Genomic DNA, 26050 nt, shown 5'->3' with positions numbered 1-26050 from the left:
ATGTTATACCAGGTATTTCAAGAGTTCAGGACTAAATTTGGCCAAACACACCCTCTGGAGCACATCTGTAGATTTCAGTTTCTCCCTGACCTTGCAAACATTGAAGTTCTTGTGAAAAAGCATCCTTTTATGTCTTGTGCATTGCTCACTTCCAGCTCACAAAGGGCTAATTAAAAATTTGTTACTTTTGCAAAGTTTCAGCTCTGACTAGCGACACTGAGAGCATGTGAAGATTAAATCCTCCTGTCTAATAGGCAGATTAATGCATATCAGTTTTGGTGAAGAATTCTATTCTGGCTGGAGACCTTCCCCGGGATGACACCTGAGACTGAGCTTCACATAAAGCAAGCCTTTAGAGGTGGGCAGATATGAAGGAATCTGTCCTGTGCTGGTGACAAAATGGGAAACAAAAATCAAAGAGAGAGGAAAGTAACACTGCACCATCTTCATGAGTGTATGGAACACGCCCTGTGGAAAAATGCAAAGGACCAGCAAAGAAAGTAGGAGCTAAAATGTAGGAAAATACAGTGAATGTAAATTTTTAGATGTTTATACCTTGGCAAAATACGGATATGAAGAATACAGATACAGGTGTACATCATGGGCAGGAGTAAGTACAGAACATGGGCACTCTTAACAACGTCTTTTAATGTTTGAATGAAGAAGCTCATAGATCACTTAAGGAATGGGGGAATAAAGGAACTTGGGAAATGCTTCCTTGTTCCAACCTTTACAACACATCCCATGAAAGGCTGTACCATTTGTAGGTAATGATCAGGTAATAAATATATTTCCCCTTATCTCCCTCTCTCTGAAACACTGGACATATTTCATAGACTGAAATATCCTGGTATTTAGCTTAGCTCATACAATGACACTAAAGTTTCTGCAACACATGCAAAGCTCAGCAGAAGAGGAACAAGCCCTGAGAGCAGGGTTTGGTCTGGGCAGGCAGCACACAATCCCCACAGGAACCCCTGCTGCACGTCCTGCCAGGAACAGACACAAAGCAGAGCTTTTCCCATAGCCCTCCAAAGTTTACGATCCTTACGTTGGATTCTTGTCAGCTACCAAATTCTGGAGCTGTCTGTGAGTGAACTCAGCTGCCACCTGCCACATCTCACGTGCCAGAGAAGACATTGCTTCCAAGAGCACTCGCAGGAGCTGTGACTTCTGACATCTCTAATGCTTGCTTGGAAGAGTGACAGGAAAATTGGTCTGTCTGAAGAGTATTCAATTCAAAAAGCAATTTACATAGCAAAACAACACACAACAACAACAAAAAAACCCTTTTAAAACAAAAAGGGCACTTGCAAACAAAGCATTCCACAGATTTTTTTTTTTTAATTATAACTATACAGACAAAACACACACTGTAGGCATAGTGGATGACAATTCTCAGTCGCTCTCATCCTTGACCCAATTTCAAAACATTAGATAAGATGTCAGAAAACCACTTTGAGGGATGGTGAACATTTGCACCTCAGGACTTACATAATACTACTTTCTTCAATATTTCATCTGCCTGTCTTATGCCTGCTTAGTTGGAATGTTCTTTATAAGCCCTCACATAACACGACTGAGTGTCAGGAATACAAGCACTCTAAATGCTCAGGATATTTCTCTCTTGAAAATGGTAAGGATAATTGAATACTACTTGCCTGAGGAGATTAGACTTGCAATATGCTTTATATATCCTAGTTGATAGGGTAATATACTTAATGGAACATACCTGGGAAGATGAACTGCTTATCTGGCCATAGCACGTCTTCAGGAAAGATAAGACAATTGATTTTTTTTTTTCCCCCTGAACCAACAGTTCTTGATAATTCACCTGTTTGTTCATTTGCATATACCAAATGTTTCATGGAGCCTTTTATACCCATTCATCAAGAGGAAAATGTGGAGCAGCAGCAAGCAGCAGCTCTCTGACATCCCTGAGCAGGTCTCCATGGGTGGAGCAGCACATCAGGCACCTGCACATGCCATGGTCTGTAAAAGGGCTGTGGCAGGAAAAGCTGCAGCCCAGTGACATCTGTCAGCCTTGAAGGGGCTCTGGTCGGAAATTTTAGCCCTTACAACAATTAAATATCCTGGTATGAAGTTAAACCAGATCCCTTCTTCACCCCACAGCCTCTACTGCTTGTCAGCAATTGCCACAAAGACGCCAGGAGAAATGCAAGTAAAAACAACTGAGCTGCCCAGCAATTTCTTCTCCTGCAAGCTCTCCTTTACTTGTCTCACCTCAGATCAAAAGAGCACCAGGCATTAACTGTTTGTTTTATGATGCTTCTTTTCAGAAAACCTTTTTTTTAACTGAACAGAGATAGGATCCATTTTTCTGTGACAGGGTGCAGTCAGCCACCCTGACTTTGAGTCATGACATCTCAGAGCTTTCCTGAAAAGAAGAAGTGGAAATGGGATTTGGTAGGCCAGTCTTTGTTTTGAGAAGGAATTTTAGTCACAAGCAATCAGAGTGGGGGCCCGGCTTGGAATTCCTTCTGGTGGAGTTCTGGGGAAGCTGCAGAGTAAAGGCTGTGCCCTGTTGGGCTCTGACAGCTCAGCAGGTGGGTGATCACCAAAAGCAGAGTTTTCTCTCAGGAAATAAAGGCAGAACTGAGGTAGGAAACCAACTCCATAAACACCATTTCTACAGTCATTTGGCTGACTTGTGGCCAAAAATCAAGAAAACGGTTATAGGAGCAAAAAGGTCTACAAAACTTCAAAAATTCTGAAGGGCTCTGGTGCATTTTGCTGTGCCACATGTAAATCTCAAACTAATTATGCCTTTAAGGGTCTGAATTCCAACCTCTCACTTTCAGCACTCCACAGAAAGATCTACTTTGGGAAAGCAAAAAGGCTCCAGAGAAAGGACAGAGAAAGAAAATGGCTTTTGCTAAATTCCTTCTCACTTTCATTACTAAAACAAGGGAATGGACACCTTTTACTGCCAACAACTCTGCTAGCCAGTAGCTCACAACAAAATTACTTAATAGATTTAATAAGTGAATCATTTCCTATATTAAGTTACCAATAACTATAAATACAGTTATGACAGCTGAAGTTCCATAGTCTGGGAGAAGCAGGTCACCCTAGGGCCAATGTTTTTTTACAGCAGCTGGCTCCTGATTTAAAAGTCAGTTTTAAAAGCTCAACTTTAAAACCTCACTGAGTCACCATTGTCAAGGCAGGAACAACAAGTTCTTGGTTCATTACATCAATTAAAATTGCTGATGCTGCTCACAACTGAAAAGTAAATAAACAAACAAACAAATCCATACCAAAAAGAAGTGGTGTAAGTTTACCTGCAGTTCTTTATTTAATCACAGTAGGTGTTACTGAAGGCTGAACACCTACTGTAGTAAAATCTTGGCGTAAATCACCATAACCCCACAATAAACTCAACAGTGTTCCCTTTGAGTGTAGTGAAAACAGTTAATTTGATTGAATTTATACTACATTAAAAGGTTACATTACCAGACTCAGAATATTCATAGAATCATAGAAGGGTTTGGGTTGGAAGGGATATTAAAGATAATCTCATTTCAAACTCCCTGCCATGGGCACCTTCCACTACACCTTGTTACTCTAAGTCCCCTAAGTCATCTACCTAATGCCTAAAAATCTCTCACTTTTAAAAATTCAAAAAATTTCAAAATATTTTCTTTTTATTTGTTGCAAGCTATCAAATGTTGTGAACAAAATAGCTGGGAAAAGCTCAGTACAAGATCTAAAATGTCTTTCTGCTTTTAATACAGGTCAGTCTTTTAGAACAGAGTAGAGTTTATGAAAAAAAAAAATCCTTTTTTCCTCTCTTCCTTTTCTCACTCCCTGCTGTTGTTTTCCTTATCTTTGTGGCAGTTTTCCACATCAATTTCTATCAAAAGAATTGTTAAGTTTTACTGTCTACATCTCAAAATGCCTTTCAATAAAATGAACCCGCAGGTGCAGTGCTTTGAAGGGAGTAACTTTTGCAGCTGGGACAAAATGATACAATTTTATTGACAATAAAGAACAAAACCAAAAAGAATGGGGAAGAGAAATAAAAACACACCTAAAGCCATGCCTTAAATCAAATAATTGTGGCACTAAAGATGGGACAGTGAAAGAGAGCAAAAGCAGTATTTAATGGAAGGAGACATCCACCTTCTCTGATATCCCTCATTTGGGCTGATATTTGAGGAGTTATTCCAGATATTTTGCAAATGGAGAATTTGACTGGACATTTCTCTTGGAAGATTGCTCTTCAAAACATGAAATGTATTTCTATTTATGTTCTTTAGCGTCTAGCAGTAGTGTGACTAATGGAACAACTGATTCACTAATTCACAAAAACATATTACTCAGAGTCCACCAGAAGGCAATAAGTAGTTCAACATTAATTGCATTTGTGAAAATGAAAATGCTTCAAAACCAGTCAAATTGATACACAGCCCTGATACTCCTAAACACTTAATGCCAGCAAAAAATGATGACCACCACACCAATCCATTCTCAAACCTATAATTCAAATTTTCTATGATTTCAGTATGGCCTCTCCTTAATTCAAATATAAAGTCTATCTGAAACATAAATTTTAAATTAACAATAAATAATAAAATAATTATAAAGTGGTTAAGAGTAGCTTTTATCCATGTGTTTGCTTGGAATGGTCACTGCAGAAGCAACACAAGTCAATGCCTGCGAATAAAACAGTTTGAATCTAAAGTGCAATGAATGTTTTTGGTCTTGATGTATAGATTTCCTCAACACTAAACTGCATAACAGCTTTATACTTTCATTCCTCTGTTTTCCACAATAAATCTTTAAAAATGTCTAAAGAACAGAAGTTCAAGGTCCAGCTGCTCTCACAATCAACTTTATCTTTCAAAACATTTGAAACAAATTAGATTAAATTGGTTATCTTGAATTTTATTGTGATAGGGGAGCATGCTGTTTCCAAGCATTTGGATTAATTGTCACCCTTTGAGGCCTCCTAGGCCCTGCTGTGGTACAAGGAACCCATAAATACTAACTAAGTTTATTTTTATAAGGTGAAATATGCCAAGCTGGAGGGGAAAAAAAATTACAACTGGAAGGATGAAAGCAAAAGAAAAGTATAAATAACCAAATAGTTTCTGTTCCTTTGACTGTAATCATGTTAGCTGTCTGGCCTCATACCTTTCAGCAACCATAGAGAGAAACTTAGGATTCTGTTCTATTCTTAAAGAATAATTAGCCACAACTTGTAGTTGCAAGTCTTCTTTAAGCCTAGATTCTCGGCTCCTGGTTAAAAACAGCAAGATCACATGGATTCATATGTCTTGACAGAGCTTCCAAGTAAATGAAGCTAATTTGGATGAGCTTACTTGATTAATAAAATCCTCAAGCTTTAGAATGTTTCATTTTGATGGACAGGAAAGAAAACACACAAAGCTGTGTGAGAGAAGAAATGTTATTGAGCTGGCAAGAAGCTTTGCATCACCAGAGTTGTCACCTTGTGTTTGCCTGTATGTGGAATATCTTGCCCCTCCCTGTTTCAGTGGCATGCAATAGAAATAAAACATTTTCCAAAGAATTGCCAAAAGTTAATTTTTCAATGGTATACCTTCATTTAAACAGCAAAATCTAAATATTATTAAAAATCTGAGCTCAATAAGAAAATTTATTTAAAATTCCAGATGAGAGAACAGAAGAGCAGATTTTGAAATCCCCTATCAGGGTATGGTACATGACAGCTCCCATATACCGATAGTGAATAAAAACATAACTTATCTTAATGACAATATTTTTTAAATTGGTTTTGAAATACTACGGTGACTCCCTAAGTGAAACTGAAAAGTTGAAAACTGAGTGAAGTTATATGCTAACATGTTGCATATTTCAAATCTTCCATCAGTTTAGCATGCACATTCATACATCACTGACATTCATTTATAATTCATGAACCATTTCTCCACATCATCAGATTCAAAAACATGTTTCTGCTTTTGTTTTGCAAATGCTACAATGAGACACATGGAAGGATTTGAGAAACTGCAAAGGGGAAATCACTGAACCAAGTTTACAATAACCAAATCCTACCTGCAAAATGTGTCTGCCTGAGCAGATTAATTGTTCTTTTGCTGCTCCCTTGGCAAGATAAACCACACAGAAACAGGCCAGGACTCCAGAAACTTTTATCACTTGTCAGCTTCAGGCAGGGATCAAAGCTTCACAGCCACACAGAGATTTGAGAGAAATGAGAAGGGGCTACCTGAATTTACAGCTGCTTCTACAGCAGCGCCCACAGGAGCACAGAATGATTCAGGTGCCTCCACCTTCCCACTGGAATGATGGAAATGTTCAGTCTGCAGTGCTGAGGTGCTCTGGGAACACCTTCCTCCTCAGACCCACAGTCTAGCAGCAGTGCTGGAATCACCACGGGGTTTAATTTTGCAGTCCTTTCTCACTCACAACCTTTTGGCACATGACAAATTCAAAGCACATCTGCCTTCACTAAGTCACTTCCAAGGGACTCACTCATCTGGCATCCACCACCATCTGCAGTATCAGAGATGGGAAGGGGCAGGTGACAACAAAGCATCTTCACATAACCTTGGGAAAGGTTAAATCCAGAAAACCTGATGTTTTCCCCTTTCAAGGAAACCTAGTGATTTTAGCTGTAGGAGTTACTAAGGTTGCTCTTTGTCTTGTTTGTTAGCAAAGCACAAGAATGAGAATAAACAGAGTAAGAATATTTACACAAGTGTGTTCATTAGAATAAAGTCACCGTTCCTTGCAAATTTTCACCCTTCTGTGTAATAATTATAGCTCAAACCCCAAGGTCTACCTAAGTAAACACATTACAACAAACCAAACACTTTTAAGGATCAGCAGCAAATCTCTCTTGGTGAGCACTTCCAAGCTGAGTATGGACCAAAATGAGACAATCACAGGTACAGAAAGGAGGAAATGTAAAATAAAATCAAATTGTGCTCTAAAAGTATAGAGAAATATGTTTTCTTGTGAAATGTCTGTGTGGCCTCTTATTACTCTAAGAGACCCCTGCAGACAAACCTTGCCAATAGAGTCACACACTGACGTTACTTCTGTTTTGAATTTTACACAGCAAATTACTCATGTAAGATGCAAACTGTTTCCTCAGTAATGTGATTTTAACCTGTCTTTTGAGGCTTTTTTTCCTTGATTAATGGTAAATTACTGTGACTATTCAGGGTCTTTCAGTGGTCTACTTCTACATATTAACAACAAGATAATGATGGGCAATTCATTTTAAAACAAAATTAAAAGCTTTCACATGTGCTGCTTTCAGCCCAAAGATGATTTGCATTTATTCCAATAAGACTGCAGCACATGGACAGGTGCCAGTGCTTTTCTTATTGCAACTTTACTCCTGGAGTTTTGCACGGATTCAATTTCTTAATTCTGAACTCCTTTTCTTCAACATCCACACCAGAACAACTTTTTGAGTCGTTGAGCTTTTGAAACGAAGCCCAACATCATCAAAACCAACGCAAGCAATTTCTGTTCCAGCGAGGCAGGCCGCACCTGGCATCCAGCAAATACCCTGGGAAGGCCTGGCAGGGGGTGCAGTGGCTTTTTAATTGCTCCAGCCTGTCCTGCTGCCTCACACCTGAGCTGGCAGCAGCAAAAGTGACAATTCAGCCTCCTGTAAGACCTTCTGCAGTAGGATGTGCTCTGTCAGAAATCCCCACTCCGTGTTTCCGCCTCTCCTGAGCTTTTGTTCAGTCACTGCTGTGTGTGAGGACCAAACTTTGCCATTAATTTGTGCACAGCGCTTCCCCATTGATCCCAGGAGGATCAATAGAGCAGGGGCTGCCTGCTGAGCCAGCAGAGCGCAGGGAGCATCCTTTCCCCTGGGAGGGAGCAGAGATTTCAGGGACCACAGAGCCACCCCGGCTTCCCACATTGGCTTCCAAGAGTCTCCACCACCCTCAGCTTCTCTCTGCAAAGAAACACGCCACAGAAATCAGACACATAAATCATGTGCTGAATAAAAGCCGCTTTGAGGGCAGCCTTGGCAGAAAATAATCCTTTAAGGCCCCCAGCTATTTTTTATTTTTACTGTGTCATTAGACTCACATATTCCTATCCTGGATCGCCTAAACAGAAATGCACACACACCTGCATGTCCCATAATTGGTGTCTCCTACTTGTTTGGGTTAGTGTGGAGCACAAGTGCTCATCTGTTGACCCACTGTGGCTCAAGAGCAGACCTGGAGTTTTCCAGTCTAACCAAACCACTGGCTATGGCACAGTTACAGGATGTCTGTCCTGCAATTTTCCAGTTCAGCCAGAAAAGATATTCATTAGGAAAGTAAAAACATCCAGACACACAGCAATTCTATTAAGCCCAGTTCTGCCAGACTAGAATGCAGAAAATATAAAAATAATTTTTAAATAAATCAAACATACTTCTGTGGTGTAATGTCAAATTGCTCGACAAAATTTTCAGGAAAAAAGTCAGATCATAAAAACCAAAAATCAAGAATCAGAAAGAGCTGAAGAGTATGAATTAAAATAGATTCAAACTCAGGCAAAGGAAAAACTTCATGTATATTAAATAATTCTCTGCCACAAAATATAATTGAGACAGGCTGCTCATTGGCATCTATATGACGTTTTGGCATCTATATTAATCCCTAAAAGATTTCAAAGTTGTCATCACTAAGAGTGGCAAATTTGACAAAACAATACAAAACCATCTACAATCAGAAATAACTTTACTCATTTGTACATTATGGTAGAAGCAAAATAGATGAAATTTCATTACAATGTTCCCAAACCATCAATTAGAAAAGTACTAATTCCATCAATAAACGGTTATCAAGAGATGACACTTTCTGACAAGTTTTTGATTTGTGTTGATGCATGAGGTTTTAGCTTTTATATTTTTCAGATTCTGTGCTGCTTTAGTGTGTAGTTCTGAGCTTCACATTAGGGGGTAGTGAGCTCTGTGCACAGAGTAGGGAGACAAAACAATTCCTTCTCCAGCTGGGGACCAAGGACAAATGATCCAAATCTCAGCACCAAGAGCACAAACACTGTGGGCTGGAGAGAGAAAAACAATCAGGATGGGACTGCATGGGCTGAAGCTGGAATCGGACAATTAACTCCAATATGCAAATGGAGCAGAACTTATAAAAGTGAGAGATCCTGTGACTGATAGTCCCTTTTGGGACCATTTTGGTTCATCTTGGGTGCAGCCCTGGCTGGGCTCTTGTGCTGCGCGAGGTGCATCCATTGAGGCTTCTAATAAATCCCTACTTTATTCTTTAGCTCTGTTTAGCCTCTACTCTAGGTCAGCCTTCACAAGGCATCAATATGGGCTGAATTCTGTGTTATTTACTGGCTTTTCCACACATTTTCTGTTTAATGTGTATCTTAGCTGTCTCCAGATGCAGCAATTATTTTGAATTCTCGTAGAACTATTAAGGTTGGAAAAAACATTTACAATCATTGAGTGAAACCAGCAGCCCTGCACTGGCAAGGCCACCACTGAACCATGTCCCCAGGTGCCAAACCTGCATGGCTTTTTAATCCCTCCAGGGACAGGGAGTCTGCACCTGTGCCAGGGCTTGATAACCAGCACAGTGAAGAAATTTTCTCTAGTATCTAATCTCAGTGAAGAAATTTTCTCTAATATCTAATCTAAACCTCCTCTGGTACAACCTAAGGCTGTTTCTTCCTTTTCTGTTGCTTGTTACCAAGGAGAAGAGACAGACCCCACCTGGCTGCACCCTCCTGTCAGGGAGTGTTTGGGAGTGAGAAGGCTCCCCCTGAGCATCCTTTTCTCATGGCTGAGCCCCCTCAGCTGCTCCTGGTTCTCCAGACCCTCCCCAAGCTCTGCTCCCTTCTCTGGACACACTCCAGCCCTTCAATAGTTTTTCTTGTCATAAGGGACCAAAACTGACTCTGGGATTGAAGGTGTGGCCTCAGCAGTGCCCAGCACAGGTGGAACTCACTGTCCTGTTCCTGCTGAGCACAATATTCCCAACACAATCCATGCTCCAGCCCCACAGCATGACAGTCAATCCTGCCCATCCATGCCATGAACACCTCTGGTTATGAATTTTTCCAGTGCAAAACCAAGCCTGACCTTCCCAATCAATCCAAATTGATGCTGTTGGTTCATTTGCAAAGAGAAGACACAAGGGAAGCCTAAGCCTTGCTAAATAGACCATTTATGAGAGAATATCCCGAGGAAATAAAAGGTGAAAACCCATTGTTTGGGAGCATTAAAACACAAAGTGACAAAATCCATTGTAAGGATATCACCTGGAACATCATTGCCCTGGAGGGGAGATTAACTCCTCTGTCTTCTCTCCAGCTTATTTGCTCTGTATTGAGCTCTTGCTCATCTGCTATTCAAAGCAACTTGGAGGCAAATCACTTATCACTAATTGCTATCTGTTCACCGTGCTACAAAAATGTACACATCAGTTTTTAGGGCACTTCTCCTGTATTTCATTTGTAATTTAAATTAACTCTCAAGTCAATATGAAACATCCCTCTTTAGCTCAGAGAAACGCTCTTAATTATTTTTGTAGTTATAGGAGCTATAAAAATCAATGTCATTATAAAGACAAATACATTTGATACAAGTCACAGAAAATACTGTTACAGGCAAGTCTCCTTTTCAACATCTATTTTGTTTTCTTTGTAAGAAAAAGCTCTTCTATTTAAAGCACAGCTCTGTCCATTCATAAATCACAAGGCAGCTAGAAAATTTTCTAAGAGAATTAACCAGACCTTGCAAAAGTCCAGATTTAGGCAGTGGAAATAATGATTTTTCAAGTGAAGGCCATGTTTTTTTGCTAAAGTAGAATTTAATTCACAAGTTTGACTAATACCCAAGCTCTTTATGAATCAAGAGAAAACTCATCCTCACAAAGCACTTCTGAGTCAAACTCATTGAGTTACTGTCAAAAAAAAGCTCCACTGGAACTTCTGAATATTTATACCATGTCCCACTGATGGGCTGCAGAAAAACACTATTAGTTGAGTTACTCTACTGTGGTTTTATGAACCAAAGGAAAGAAGGGATACATTCAGTGCCATATTCTCCAAAACCAGTTGTTTCCACTTTTACACGACTGCACCAACTGTCCCAAGGAGCCAGGCTGCAATTAGATCATTCATAATGTCTGAAGAAATAAAATCAAGTGAAAGAGAACAACACAGAGAGATTGTGTGAAGGCCATAGATGGAAAATAAAAGTAAGTGAAGGAAGAGAGGAAAACCATACCACCACGGACTAAAAATAATAATAATAAAATATTAAAACCTTCTATTTTAAAAATAGAGAAATGACAAAGGGTGAAGAGTCTGAGCCATGGTGGAAAAAGGGAAAGAGAGGAGGGAAGAACTTCGGGAGAAAGGAACTCTTGCTGAAATAATTAATGGATTTGTCCTAGTCCTTCACACTGACCATATTTTCGTTGAAGAGGGTTTATCCATGAGGCTGAAAATCTTCAGAAGAACAATTTTATATGCTTATATCTTGGCAAGAAGTGACTCAAAATTCAAAAGTTCCTAACTTCCCAACAAACTGGAGAGCGAAACAAGGAGCTGACATTTATTGGGATTTGCCTTCCCATTTTTGTTGCTTGGTTGTGACATTATCTCCCTTGTTCTGTTACAATTTAAATGTAAATCTATTTGGTGTGTTTTATGGTAGTAACTCTGCAATTTAGTATTGTAATACAGAGAGTCCATTTAAAGCTCTAAGTGCTCCCAAAAGGTATCTGTCATAGTGCCACGTTTTATTATTCTCAAACATCATTGAGAGCAGGGAGAGGGCCAATTCTCACACATTATGCTGCTTTACATCCAGTTTTTTCCCCTGGTTCTGCAGGAAACTGCAGATCCATGCACTTTTGGATATGCTCTTGATCATACTGATGCTCATAAAAAAGGAAGAAAAAAAAGAAGGAATTTTGCTTTTAGGGTCATTAATACTGAAATGTAAAGAATTTGTTTCAAATTACCTCATTTTAAGTTACCAAAGTTTTTTAAAAGGATCTCTTTGAGCACCCCTTGTGTCTCACAGGAGTGTCCCCAACAAAACAACCAATTTCAGCATTCAGCACAAAGCTGGTGCAGAGGGGCAGTGCAGGCTGCCTTGAAAGGGTCAGGTCACTCCCCATCAGCCAGGAGCTCTCATCACAGGCAGCTTGAATCACTTTTATTAGTGATTCTAAAATCCCCTCAGCCAGCAGGGTCAGCAGATAATGCTCACAGGATCCATTGCCACGACAGCACGCACAGGGTGATTCTAGCATCTCCTGTGACTCAGGTCCAGGGCTGCTTTGGGTAAGGATGACTCCCCTGCTCCACACAGCATCACTGAGGGAGCTGGCTAATCAAAAATAACTGCAGTAATTACATGATCAGCAACACCGTTGTGACAGAATTGGTGAGATGCAGTTTCTGATTTAACACCGAGTATCACAAAAGTATTAATGCGCAAATAGCAGAGCATTTATCCCACTTGGTACAAACACAGTCTTGGGGATAAAAGACTCAGGGAGGAAATTTACACTCAACAGAATGCAGAGTTGGAAATTTCTCCCAATGACTGAAAATTCTACTGTTATTTCCTTCAGTCCACATTAGGCAATTGTGGGGGAAAAAAATGTTTCTGTTGTCAATGCACGAAGCAGGTTCTCAAGAAAAGCTTTTGGGAAGATACTTCACAAATTGGTTGATAGTAAGAAATGCTGGGATGTTTATGCATCTCCTTGAAAAATACATACATTTAGAACAGGAGAACAGCTCAGGAGGATTTGCTCTTACGAGTTCCTTATACAGTATTTTAGTCCTATATACAAGTTATAAACCTGTAAAGCCAAGTTTATTTTCTAATATAAAATACCTGTGGTCACATGATGCTCTAAATTGTGTGGGATGACCAAAACCTGCAGCACCACTATTGCAAATCAGATCAGTTTTCATGTTCTTTACCATCCAGAGGTAAAGAACAGGCAGATCAACTGATAGTCTTCTCCCATTGTCAATGAGATTATTATAAAAATTATTTGGTATTCTGAATTACATCCATCCAACCCAGAGCTTCGTGGTTTCAATAAATACTCACTAAAACATAAACTGGTTTTGCAGCCCTAAAGTCCGTGTTTCATAGGCTGGGCTGAGTTTCCAGCTCACTTTAGTTTAAGTTGGATTTAGGTGTTTCAGTGCTCATGCAACTCAAAGCAATATCTTCTCATTTGTATGTGTCTGACCTCATTGAATTCCATTTTTTTTCCAAAACCTCGGAGGTAAGATACAAATGTCAATACAAATTAAACTCTGGCCAGTGTAAATCTCTTCAGTCTTTTATTTCTTTATAAAAGAAAACAATGTGCAAGAAAAGAAAGAAACAAAGAGAGAAGCAGGCTTCAATCTCCCGTGACTTCAGTTTGAAAAAAAACATTTAAATAAAAATAAGTATTATCCTGAGTAGAAGCAGCCACATTACCTTCCACTATCTGCTAAATGTGAAAATTACCATTAATGGTCTGAAATTTCCCTAGCCTATGAAAGTTCTACCTGTGTCTTATAAACAACCAGTCCAGCTTCTCATTTAATGTCTTTAAATTCAGTGAGTGTAGAAAAGATTTGTAAAATGGAAATTTTATAATAAACATAGATTCAGGATCTCTAATTTTACTGTCAATTACTTTAAAAAGGACATGGACTTTCTGTGCAGCTAAGAGAGAAACCTGTGGCATTTTCTGAAGTGCCTGTGTAGCACTTCAGCTTTCTCACTGTTTCTGAAATCAGAACTATAAGGTATAAACAAAAATCCTATCCCCATCTTTTTTACCACAGCACTCTCTGTCTCCAATTCATAAACATGTAGGATGCATTTAATGCACATTGGGACAGGGAGGTTTTGATACCACTTCTTCCAATTTTTGTTCAGCTTCCCAAAAACCTTAGCAGAACAACCAGACCATGACAGAGGGAAATCTGGGACCGGCATTATTCTCTTCTTCCATCCTCCCTCTCAGATGTGCTGTGCTGCCTCCCACCACCCTCTGGAGCCCGCAACACAAACCAGACACATCCAATCTCCTGCATTTATTTCTCAAGCTTTCTAACAGCTCCTTGCAGTAACTCTTCCCTTTTTCCCAAGGATTTAATCACACTCCAGCAGCCATTCAGCCAGTGTCAGCTGCCGCGCTCCAAGTGAAGGATGTATTATAGGGTTTTTATCTTTATAAAGTTTTACAAAAGCTACGTGCAAGTTTGCTGCCTGCCTTTTCCATCAGTGCTGATAAATAAACAGGGACAAAGCCACAGCTTTCTGCTGTAGAGTTTGCAGCTGGAACTCCCTAATGAATGAAAATTAAATGTCTGTGCTGGCAAAGGACGAGACCTTCACTTCTGATTCCCCTCAGCCTCAACCCTGAGCTGAAAGCTCTTCAAACTGAGCCCAGCAGAGCACTGCCTGCTCCAAGGCTCAGAAATCCCCTCTGCTGAAAGCTCCTCATCCTCCTGGCCCCCCTCTCCTGCCAGCTACCCCTCCACATGGAGCTGTTTTCATAAATAGCTGGATTTAACAGCAACAACTGCTGCACACCCAGAAACCCCCTCAGTTCAATGCCAGGGCCGTTCTTAGCCCCAGATGAAATCGTATTTTCAATTTTTATTTCTTGGCATTGGGGAGAAGAAGAAAGAAAGAAAGGGAAGGGATGCAAAATTTACTCTTAGCAGATTTTTCAAAAATACGTGAATAACATTCATTGCTCAGAAAACATGAAATAAATTACATTCTACAGCAAACTGTTAGTAGGAGCTTGAAACAAATTCTGCTAATTGTACTTTTCAGAAAAAGCCCTGCGGTTAAGATAACTAATCAGCTGGGAATATTGTAATCTGGCAAAGAAAGCTGTCAATTGGGGGAGGAATTTTTAGCATTGCTTATGAGCCAGAATTAGGACAGCTACAAATGGTTCATAGTATTTGGAAATATTTGAGGAAAGTTTAAGTAGGTTAAAAAAAAAAAAAAAGAAAAAAAAAGGAAAGAAAGAAACTTAAAGCTATGACCAGCAAAACAAGATGGTTGGGGAAAATAATATATATTTTTAGCACTGCACACATATATGTAAGCAGTGCAAACAGACACTGTACCTATATTTAATGCGAAAATCCAGGTTTCTAATATTCCACTATTCTCATTTTCACTGAAGAAAGCTACATTGTTTCCTTATGCCCCAGTGTAAAATCTAGTAAAAGAGTGAGAAAAATAATAGTTTCTAAAATTTTGAAGTACACTTAGAGATTGCAGTGTCTAGAAATTCTCAGGAAACAAAAGAAAAAGTGACTGATTGACAGGTAAAATAACCAGCCCAAGAAACTGATGAGGCGTTGCACTCAAAGCTTTTCCAAAAATCCCTACTGCTGTTTTCTTGTCGCCAGTCCCAGCTCCTACATCCTGTCCCATGCTCCACTGACAGAAGGATGGTTCAAATTGGTCATAGGGATTTTTCTGCTGTGTTATAGAACAATAAAAACCTGAAAATAATGTTTACCCTCTTAATGAAAACAAAAGAAAACAAACACCAACCAAAACTCACAAACTTCCCTGACTGTCCACATCCCTGAAGGGGATGAAACCATCCCCACACAGAAATTACACAGCAGAGACCCAACCGATGAACTTTTGAGAGCAAAATGAAAATGACTGAAAAGTCTTAGCTTCTGTCAAAGCTTCTGAAGTCAAAGCTTCTGTCACTTCTGTTTTCAAGAGAAAATATGAGCACCAAAATAACCCTTGTGGGTTCTAATTTATCATTTTTATATCTTGCATAATTATGTATTATTAGCATCTGTCATCGTAGATTGATTAAAAAAAAAAAGTGTCCTTGGACTACACTCGGTCCTTACTCTGAACAAAATACAATTACAGCCCAAAGAATTCAAATGGATGGAAGCTGGACAGAAATGTGGTGTCTCCTGCTTGATTGGTTAATATAATTTTGGAGTAAAACTCCCCAGCAAAGAGATAAAATACAGAGCTTTTTTTCAGATATCTCTGGTATGTACAAGACTTGTATTTTCTATCTATATCAAACTACAGACATTCCCTATTCTTACAAAATATGAGTATTTAACCTTGAAACAGTAAAATTAGTGAAGATGATGTTATATGACAGCGTCACTTCACTTTACTTCCTATGAAGAAGAAGGAAAAAAAAAAGGAACTTTAGATATCCATGAATATTTAAGGAGTTCCTCAGACTTATAGTTCTTCACTAGGGTAGATGAAGTATTTGTACTCAAGGCTAATAAGCTCATCAGGGGAATAACCACTAATGATTAAAAGTCAGAAAACAAAATTTGCAGCATTGAATGGCACTCAGGCTGAAGTGATCCGGCACATTTAGGAAAGATCACATCCCAATTAATTAGAATATTTAAGGCATTTATGGAAATGTGTAGTTCTGTTTCTCAAAAGTTAATAAATAGATTTCATATGATTACCAACTGGAGTATTTGCCTGGGTATAATGTTATATGATATCTTTATTAAAAAAAAAGAAGAATTATTATAGGATCTATACTAAGACTGAAATATTATTGAAGGAAATCTAGAGCTTCTAAATTAAAAGTAATAAAATAATGGCTAAGAGATGAGACCGAAATAAACTAATGGATTGCATTAAGTAAACGATGTGTGTTGGTACAGACATAAAGCAAAGGGGGAAATTTACTTCAATTGACTTTACTCCAATCTAAAAGCAGTAATGCAGATCTATAAGGAAAAAAAAAATTAAAATTACTCAGACTGGAGCTAAGACAGTGCCAAGCAGCACTGATGTAACAGGGAAATGCTGATTAGAGAAAGAGCATCAAGGTCATTCTCTAATTGAAGACTAATTGATCCCACTCCACTGGAATGAATGAAGCTTTTCCCAATGGCTTCTGTGGCAGCCAAAGCCAAAGGAATCCCCCCCAGCCCCTGCCCAGGGCACACAGGGACCCAGGGAGGGCTCCAGGGCTCCAGACCCAGCCCCACACCACTGCTCCATCATGGATCTCACCCTTAATGAGATGGCCTTAACGCCTGCTAGTTTGACTTACTAAAGATCACAGAACTGGAAACTTCCAGAAAAATCCAAAAATGGCATGGCATTCATGCTGGAGATTCAAATAAAGAATCTACAGAATATCCAACAAAAAATATGTCTGGCTACCATGAACAAAGAGGCAAGGGGGTGACACAGCAAAAGAGGTGTGATGCACACAATGATTCACAAGTTACCCCTAATGAGAGATGAGCCATTACCAGCAGTGTCATCTAAATGCTATAGTTTAGTTCTGGATCTCCCATACATTGGCACAGCCATCAAAGACTTAGATTAGGACTGCTTTTAAAAAAATTAGTGATTTCTAGACCTACTACCAGAACACCTTTCCCCCTGTGTAATTAGCTTTCAGTCCATCTCCTGCTTCTCCAGCAATTCATTGCTTTGACTGTGACTCAAATGGCATTTGAGTGACTCGAGTTGATTGGACTGTGACTCAAGCTCAGCTTTTTCTGAACACACTGAACTGAGCTCCCACTGTGGGGATGAGTTTGTTGCTTTTGTTGCCTCCCACAGTGAGTCCCCTTTAATCCCTTACTGCACTCCTGGAGACAATTTGTGCTGCAGCTGGGGGTGCATTGAGCCGTCACCACGGGGCTGTCAGCGACTGCACTTCCCCAGAACACCTCCAGCAAACTGAGGGGAAATCCACAGAGCACAGAATTCAGGAACTGCCCACTGACAATAAAGTTGACACTGCACTGAACAATAAATATATTTGACATTGCATACAGTGACACTGGAAGCACTTTGGCCATCAAAGGAGGGTCTATGTCCATTAATGCTCCATCCATCAATGGGGATTATCTTTACTGTATCATTGTGTTTTATCTCTTTCTGATTTTCTGTCGCTGCAAAAAAAGTTTCAATAAAAGATGTTTCAGATCCAAACTCAGAACAGGTAAAAATGCAATGTCAAAAGAAAAACCAAAGAAATCCCAGCACTGCACAAGTCAACCTAAGCTGAACCATTCCCACCTATTCACTCTGCAGTCAGAGTGTATATACAATTGTATATACAATATATACAATCTGTATTTGATTCCTTTTTTCTCTCTCTGTTGAACAATTACAATTATTTCTAATCCATCTCCCAGTTAGTACCTTATTGGTGATACAGAGGTAATTTAACCACCTCCAAAATGTATTCAGGTTTTACTACTAATTCAACAGGAACACAAGAATGTATATTCCGAGTCTTTCTGACAGAAATATCTCTGTTCCATCAGAATTAGCAGGTTTGGAGCTTAATATGGAACAAGATGCAAACTCCCACTCCATGTTCCAGGTCAGCTCTGGAGAGCAGAGCCCTTGGCATCTCAGGATTGTAAGGAAATCCCCATGTTCTGAGGGAACAGAATCGGCTGAAAAACCAGTAAGAAACTTATGAAGGAGTTGGAAAACAGCAAGAACAAAATAACCATACTCAGGGACAATGAAATAGAGAGATTTCTAGCAAACCCTTAAAATTAACATGTTCCTGAGTTTCAAAATATCTGTTCTAGGCTGCTAAGAACCAATGAAAAGAGGAGATATTACAAACCATGGATATAGTGTTTATACAAAGGCTACTGTTCACCCTCCAAGACAGAAATAATTTCTGGAGGGACATGCAAATGTATGAGCTCTGAGTCCAAAACCAGAGCCAGCTGTTGCAGACTTGTCATTAGAATCACATGAAGAGGCACTGTTTGCAAAACAGTTTCATCCCAGAATCTCTCGACTGATGCTTGAACAGCAGCCCAGTTTGCCAACTGGCACCAGGTTAGGGAGGCTCCTGAGCAAATTGTCATTTGTGTCACCTGCTGGTTCTTAGGGGATGCAGCACACTCCATTTCCCCTTCCCCACCCCCAGAACACAGGGACAAATACAAAAAGACTACAAAAATCACTTTAAATTTTATCCCTTTTCACCCTTTGCACTGTCTCCCCACCAAACCCCAAGCTCTGAATGCCTTACAGCACGAGGAAAGCAGCTCCTGACGTGCCCTGTGCCAGGTCTCTGTGCATGAAAGCAGCCTCAGCCTTCCTGCTGCTCCTCCACAGCTTCCCCTGGTTTGCTTTGCCTTTCAGGACCTCAGCTTTTAAAGCAGCGTTAAAGCTCTCCCAGGCCTCTGTGGACAGCAGCTAAGAACAACCCGGGAGTGGAACCTATGTTTTATCTCCACCCTGTTCTCCTTCAGAGGGTGAACTTTAATGATTTTGTACAGCAGATGGACTCTGGAAACTCCTTTCTGCAGGAGGTCATAACTTATTTTACACAACAGAGTCTGTGTTCAATCCCAGAGGTGAAGGGAAATTATTGTGTGTCCTTTCTAGTTTAGTGGGGGCTTTAAAACTACTTAGGCTTTGTTCTCCACAACCTTCAAGCAGGAGTAATAGATAAACCGGGACAGTTTGTTTTGGAAAACTATGATCTTGAATAAAAATTACACTTTACTGATTTGGAACAAACTATAATCCTATAGTTTGTTCCTGTAGTCCCAGCCAGGATATTTTTGAATCACTGTCTTTTATTTCTTTTTTTTACTAAATGATAGCTGTAAGTGATATCAGTATGGCAAAGCCACCAAGAGTATCGTTATCCCGCAGATAAAATATTCAAACTATGACTTTAAAAATGAAAGACATTAGTTGCACTGAAATAATAAGTTTTCTCTGAATCTAATATAATTCCCACTGAAACAGGTTTTCTGAACTGAAAAGTATGTAGTTGAACACTATTCCACTTGAAAAATTTTTGAAAGCAATTCTCTAAAAGGAATTCCTCCACAAATCACATTCCTGCTTCATTAACCCTCATATAGTTACAAAAAATTATAATGTAATTATTAACCTTAACAAAGATTAAAGCATGTCTGCAGAGACCCTACGGTATTAAGAAGTGTGGTACAACTCTGAATATTTTTCATTTAGTAGGTTCAATTCCTTTTCAAAGATTTAATATCTGTGACACAGACACATTACAGAAAACAAATACAAAAAAGGGACGTATGAAAGGAAAAGGCAGAGGATGAAAATATTACACTTTGCAGTTTACAAAGTGAACTTCTGTTTCTACATTACATTAAGAGAAGGTCTTGTATAGTGATGCACTGATTCTTTTTCCCTGAATACCCCACAAACAAATTGGGTCACCCAGAGCCATTGAGGAGGCACAATTTGGGCTTTCAGTGCCAGGGGGTGAAGGCACACAGCACAGGGCACTGGTGCTGTCAGTAACTGCCCCAGCAGAGATGCTCTCTGTTCTGCAGCAGCACAGCAGCTCATCTGCCCAAACACAGGCTTGGCTGGCCAAGATATTCTGCAGAAACCAAAGTTCAAACCTTCCTTTGGTCCATTTCCATCCCCTCACCCTGGCAGGGCAGGATGAAGGGGAAGGCAGGATCAAGAGATTCCTGAGTTAAAGTTTAAAGGTTCTAAGTCTATCATAACTTAAAGGGGAGCAGTAGAAAGTGAGCTGAAATGTTGAAGGAGGTGAAAAGCCATTTATGATTAATAAGCTTTTTATTTTTCATCTTTCCATAACTTTAATTAAAACACAAGAAGCAGATATGAAATGCAGCCCTTCACTTTGTGGCACTAAGATGAAAGCGTGCTGCTGCTTTTCATTCCCAACCCATGCCCCTACACCACACCTCTGCAATAAGTTTGTCTTTCAATAACTGTCCTGGGCCACATCAGAGGGTCTGAGTGTGCATCTCCTGCTCCTTCCACTCCACAGGCTGCCCTGTGCAGCATCTCTGAGCAGGGCACTCCGCTCCTGCTCGCTGGCACTGCTCCATGCCACAGACAATATTCACTGGGTGGGCATCAAAAGAGCATTTTGAGTCAAAACTCACATTCAAGAGCCAGCCAGCCAGGACAGTCAGCTAATGACGACTGCCTCACTTGGAGTCCTGCTCCAGTGAGTGCCAAATACTCACTGTGCAGCTGCCACCAGTGTTTCCTACATAACCCAATCCGTCACGCACCTCCGCGGAGCTGAGCACGATCCCCGTGAAAGCAGCTGGGGGAAGCTGCCAGCTTGAGTGGCAGCTGAGCTGCCTGCTGAAGATCTGAAGCCTGGACTTACACTTCTAAAGTGACAGATAGCTGCCTTAACTCTGTGCATGCAGCCTTTAATTGTTGTGGAGCCTGGCAGCTCGGGCAGACAGGAAAATGGCAGTGTCAATGTCCTGCTCCAGCGGGGCGCGGACACGGAGCCGCACGCGAGGGACGGGCTGGGAAGCACAGCATGCTCAGCATGGAGCAGTCAGGGAATTTCCCTGCCAGCTGGAGCTGCTGACCTGCACACAGCAGAGAAATGGAGTCCTGGGACAGCAGAGGGAGGATCATCTCTGCTGCAAGATATCCATTTGTAATTCTGGAGGTTCATCTCTGCTGAAGATCTCCATTTGTAATTCCGCTGGATCATTGTCACAGAGACATTTTATGAAAAATCCTTTCCTTAGGATTTTTTCTCCTGAGAAGCTGAAAGGCCTCAAGAACAAAATGTAAACAATGATTATCTGCTGCTGTGGAATGCAACAGGTGCATCTGGGATTGGTCTCATGTGCTTGTTTCTAATTAATGGCCAATCACAGTCAGCTGGCTCGAACTCTCATCCCAGACACAAGCCTTTGTTATTCATTCCTTTCTTTTCTATTCTTAGCCAGCCTTCTGATGAAAACCTTTATTCTATTCTTTTAGTATAGTTTTAATATAATATATATCATAAAATAATAAATCAAGCCTTCTGAAACATGAAGTCAGATCCTCATCTCTTCCCTCATCCTAAGACCCTGTGCAAACAACACCACAGATCATCTCTGCTGGAAGATCTCCACTTGTAATTCTGGAGGATCATCTCTGCTGGAAGATCTCCATTTGTGATTCTGGAAGATCATCTCTGTTCAAGATCTCCATTTGTGATTCTGGAGGATCATCTCTGCTGGAAGCAGGGGAATGGGGAATGGCTCCAGTTGTAGCTCCAGAGGGTGACAAAGCAAACAGGGATTGTGTGGAGGTGATGCTCTCCCCACTGCTCCCCCCTCGTGTAACCAGAGTGATGAAAAACTTACTAGCACAGCCTAAGAGATGTGCTAAAAACGGAAATGTAAAGTTCCAGAAAGTTTCAGAAAGCAAATCTGTAAAACCACTGTGACCCATTAGAGCCTAGGGCTGCAAGCTGAACTTTGCTTTTCCCAATCCAGTCTGTTCCTTCTGCAGCCAGGACACGGGACTGGGAGACAGAGCCACTTTTGCAATAACTTTCTTTTCAATTGCATTACCCCTTGCACTTTTCAACACAAAAAGAAGGAGCACCTTGCTGATAGATGACAATTCCTTTTGTGAACCTGAGGTTTTGGCATTGTACTTTGAACAGCAGCACCTGGGAGACATGCATAAAAAGGTGCAGGAAAAGCACAGTACCTCGAGGGAGCTTAGCCTGCAAATTACTGATGTGCTAATGAGATTCTTTATGTACAAACAGGAATAAAGAAATGAGGAATATAGGCAATATCAGTAGGATACATACAGCTAAAATTAAATAACGCTGTGGGAGTAATCCTCTGCAAAAGACATACTTTGGGGCATTTTATTTCTCTCTGCATAGTTAAATAAATGAATTGCCTAATAGAATGTCAGAATTATAGTCTTTTTTTTTTTAATTTAACTAATGCTTCATTTTTTTAATTGTCTTAAAGAGTCTAATTTTTCCCAAAGTACCTATGCAATCAAATATGCTGAAGCTACAAAAATTCATCCTCATGTATTATTTTAGAAAGTCCTACATATATGATCTAAAATTTGAAAGCTAAAATATGAAAAAAAAAAGGGCAGGAAATGCTGTCATTAATTCTACTGAAACATGCTACATGCTTTGAATTATTCAATGTACTTATAACTTAAAAAAAAAAAACCAAAAACCAAAGGCACATTAGTGCCCTTTTTTAATCTGGTTTCTCAGTCCTGTTTTATTTTAGTTAATCAAGCCTACTCATAATTAATTTTGGCCTTCTATTATGAATACCTCCTTCTCTAAGAGTACATGGACTCAGGATACTGAACATATAAATTCATTTTTAGTTTTTGTGGTACAGAGCAGAAACCTGTTTCCAATCTTAAGCAGCACAAACTCTAAAAAACTTAGTTTGACTTCTGAGGAGAATATTTCTCATGTAGAAATAATGATGAGAAAAAGTTCTATACTGATAACTAAGAGGGGTTTCAGACTAAAAAAAAAAAAAAAAGAAAAAGTATTTGGAAGAAAAGAACAAAGAAAAATCACAGTCTGAGGTTAACACCAAATTAAATTCAAGCGGGCAGGTTCACCCAAAACTCTGAAAACTTGATGTTTCTTCTTGCTGTGTCCAAAATGGTTTCACTTTCTACTTTTAAGTAACATCAATAATTTTCGTGCATTATAAATTAAAAAAAGTATTAAAAAAAAGACTGATTATGTTGTGGGTTTTTAATCAGCATAAGTGATTTAAGTCATCCATTGGCATCAGAGAGGAAAAAAACAACAATAATTTACAGAGCCCTTCTTGTGATATTTTTTTCTTTTCATTTCTTTCCGGAATCACACAAAGATTAAACCAAGAGTGATTGGGAAGTTGATGACACATTTTTAAACTACAGAGGAGTTTTAATTTCTGAACTGATGTTTCAGTCACTGGCTGTTACATAAAATCCAACGTGTCATCTGGAAGAGCAGAAAGAAGTCTCTGTTTCAAAAAAGGTTTTCTTCTTTTTCCACAGAATTTCAATTTTTTCCTCTTTGGAACAGTGTAACAATGAGAGAGTATCTCTTATTTAATTGGAAGCTTAAAAAGAATGGATACATTTTATATGTTACATAAATCAGAGCAAGAGATTAGAGTTCCTCTCTACAAGATTTTTTTCCAATTTCCAAGGGGTTGAAAAGATGAAGTTTTCTAATATATAAAGTTCTTAGAAACTCTCTGACTTTGACAAAAGATTTTTTTTTTTTAAATTCTGGGATATTCTAGAAGACAAATAACTTTTAATATTGTAAGAAATTCAGTATAATTCAGCACACTAACCCACGGGCATATGGTCTTTCATAGTATGCTGCACTTTGCTGGTCTTGATGTACTTGGAACTCATGTCTGAGCATCTTCCCCCAATTTTTTGGGAAAAAAATATTTATCCCCCTTTTTTTAAAAAAAAAAAAAAACCCACCTGGTAATATTTTCCTAATTATTTTCCACCTTCAGCCATTTGTAGCCTCATACCATTGCTAGTAATGAGTCATAATAACAGCATAAAAACTGCATTAAAGTGCTTTCCTTTAGATACAAGAGCTTCCATCCATGTGGACAGTTATTTGGTTATCCTCTGTGCACCATTTCCTGAAAAATACATTTTTTGGTTCCTCAGCTAAATACTGCAAATCCTGCTTGTGCTTTCTCTGCCTAATAAAGGGCAATTATCTTGGTGGAAGGAAGGCATCTTGGGCAGGAAACAGACTTAAAAGCCTTGCAAATATCACTTTTCCAATTCACTATGAATTCAGAGAACTTAATGCTGGACTGGAGATTTTTTTTTTTTTCTTCCAACTTTCTCCCACAGCCAGGTTCCTTTTTTCTCTTTCTAGTCTCAGGAATATCCTCCCATTCCACAAATCCTTTTTATTTTTTGGGGGGGAGGAAATAAAAAAAAGGGGTGAAAAGCATTTATGCAGTAGTGGGATTTTTGCTGCTACTAGGTACATGAAAGCAAAGAAACAGCAAGCAGGCAAGGAGCCAGAAGTGAATGGGTTTAGGATTTTTTGCTGAGATGCTGCCCAGGGCCAGCTGTGGGTTGGGGGAGCAGGAGTTTGCAGATCAGTGGGGACAGGGAGCAGAGCTGCCCATTCCCTGAGGGATGCTCCAGGCTCAGGGGCTCCCCTGCAGCCAACAAGAGACACAATTGCTCATTTTCCTCCCTTGTCTGAGCTCAATATCCCTCTCCAGGAATGCTGAGAGCTCTCCCTGTTGCAGGGCAGTGCCAGCCTCTCTAACACAGCCTTGTTCTTGCACTGGAACTTTCCCCACTCACTCACTCTGCCTTTCCTTGGGATGGACACGGGCTTCATCCATTATTCATTGGAATGAAACAAGGACTCCCCAAGGCCTCTCCAAAAAGGACGGGAGATTAAGGGAACAGCAGAGGAAAGCTGGAGGTGCTAAAAGTGCCTCTCAGAAAAACCAGCAGGATCTGAGCTTGTCTGCACTTTGTTCAGAGGGATGAAACTCCTGATGCATTTTCCATTCTATTGCATAGCTTTGTGATGCAATTTTCTGTGTAATTAAGAGACCCAAAAGCACTGCATCACTGGTTTCAACAGAATTCAGGTCAAAACCATTCTTGACCAAAACACCCATCACAACAACAAACACCACTTTGCCCTCCTGTGCTACAATGTAGTGTAAACAATGAGTAGCTACAATTAACAGCAGAACATCTACACATGACTTAAAAATTAATGTTTGGTTAACGTGGCACTGCAGCTGTAGATGATGTATTATAAAGACTATTGTTACAAAAATTCTGTACCAATCAATTTAAAATAACCTTGTAAAGCTTAATTGCTATCTTACAGGAGTAATGCATTGAACAAATGTCAGATCCCAGTAAAAGTGCCTTTTATCATAAATCAGTATTCCACATACAATAATTATCCCATTAATGCTGAATGAAATGCTTATTGAGTTTGTTTAGCATGCACTGTAAGTGGATAAAGTGACCAGGAATACCAATAATTTCCTGACAGGCATATTCAAAAAAATATTACTCTGAAAGGGAAATTATAATTTATAAAAAAGTACTATACAGAACATAATTTAAATAGAAGCAAAAGTATAGTGTCCTAAATTCTCTTTAACATTTTCTGACTTCAATAAATAAAAAAACACACCAGCAAACTCCAGCATCTTCCTAAAGTAAGAAGGCTCAATGTTT

General features: G+C 39.6%; 1 protein-coding gene across 1 annotated transcript in view; it reads right to left on the bottom strand.

The window, feature by feature from the left end:
- Positions 1-26050, bottom strand: part of LRP1B (LDL receptor related protein 1B) — a 641138-nt gene that overhangs the window by 429361 nt on the left and 185727 nt on the right. The gene's annotated exons all lie outside the window — the stretch shown is intronic.

The sequence above is a fragment of the Melospiza melodia genome, chromosome 8 (assembly GCF_035770615.1).
Source record: "Melospiza melodia melodia isolate bMelMel2 chromosome 8, bMelMel2.pri, whole genome shotgun sequence".
NCBI lineage: Eukaryota > Metazoa > Chordata > Aves > Passeriformes > Passerellidae > Melospiza > Melospiza melodia.
This window is presented reverse-complemented; position numbering and strand designations above follow the sequence as displayed.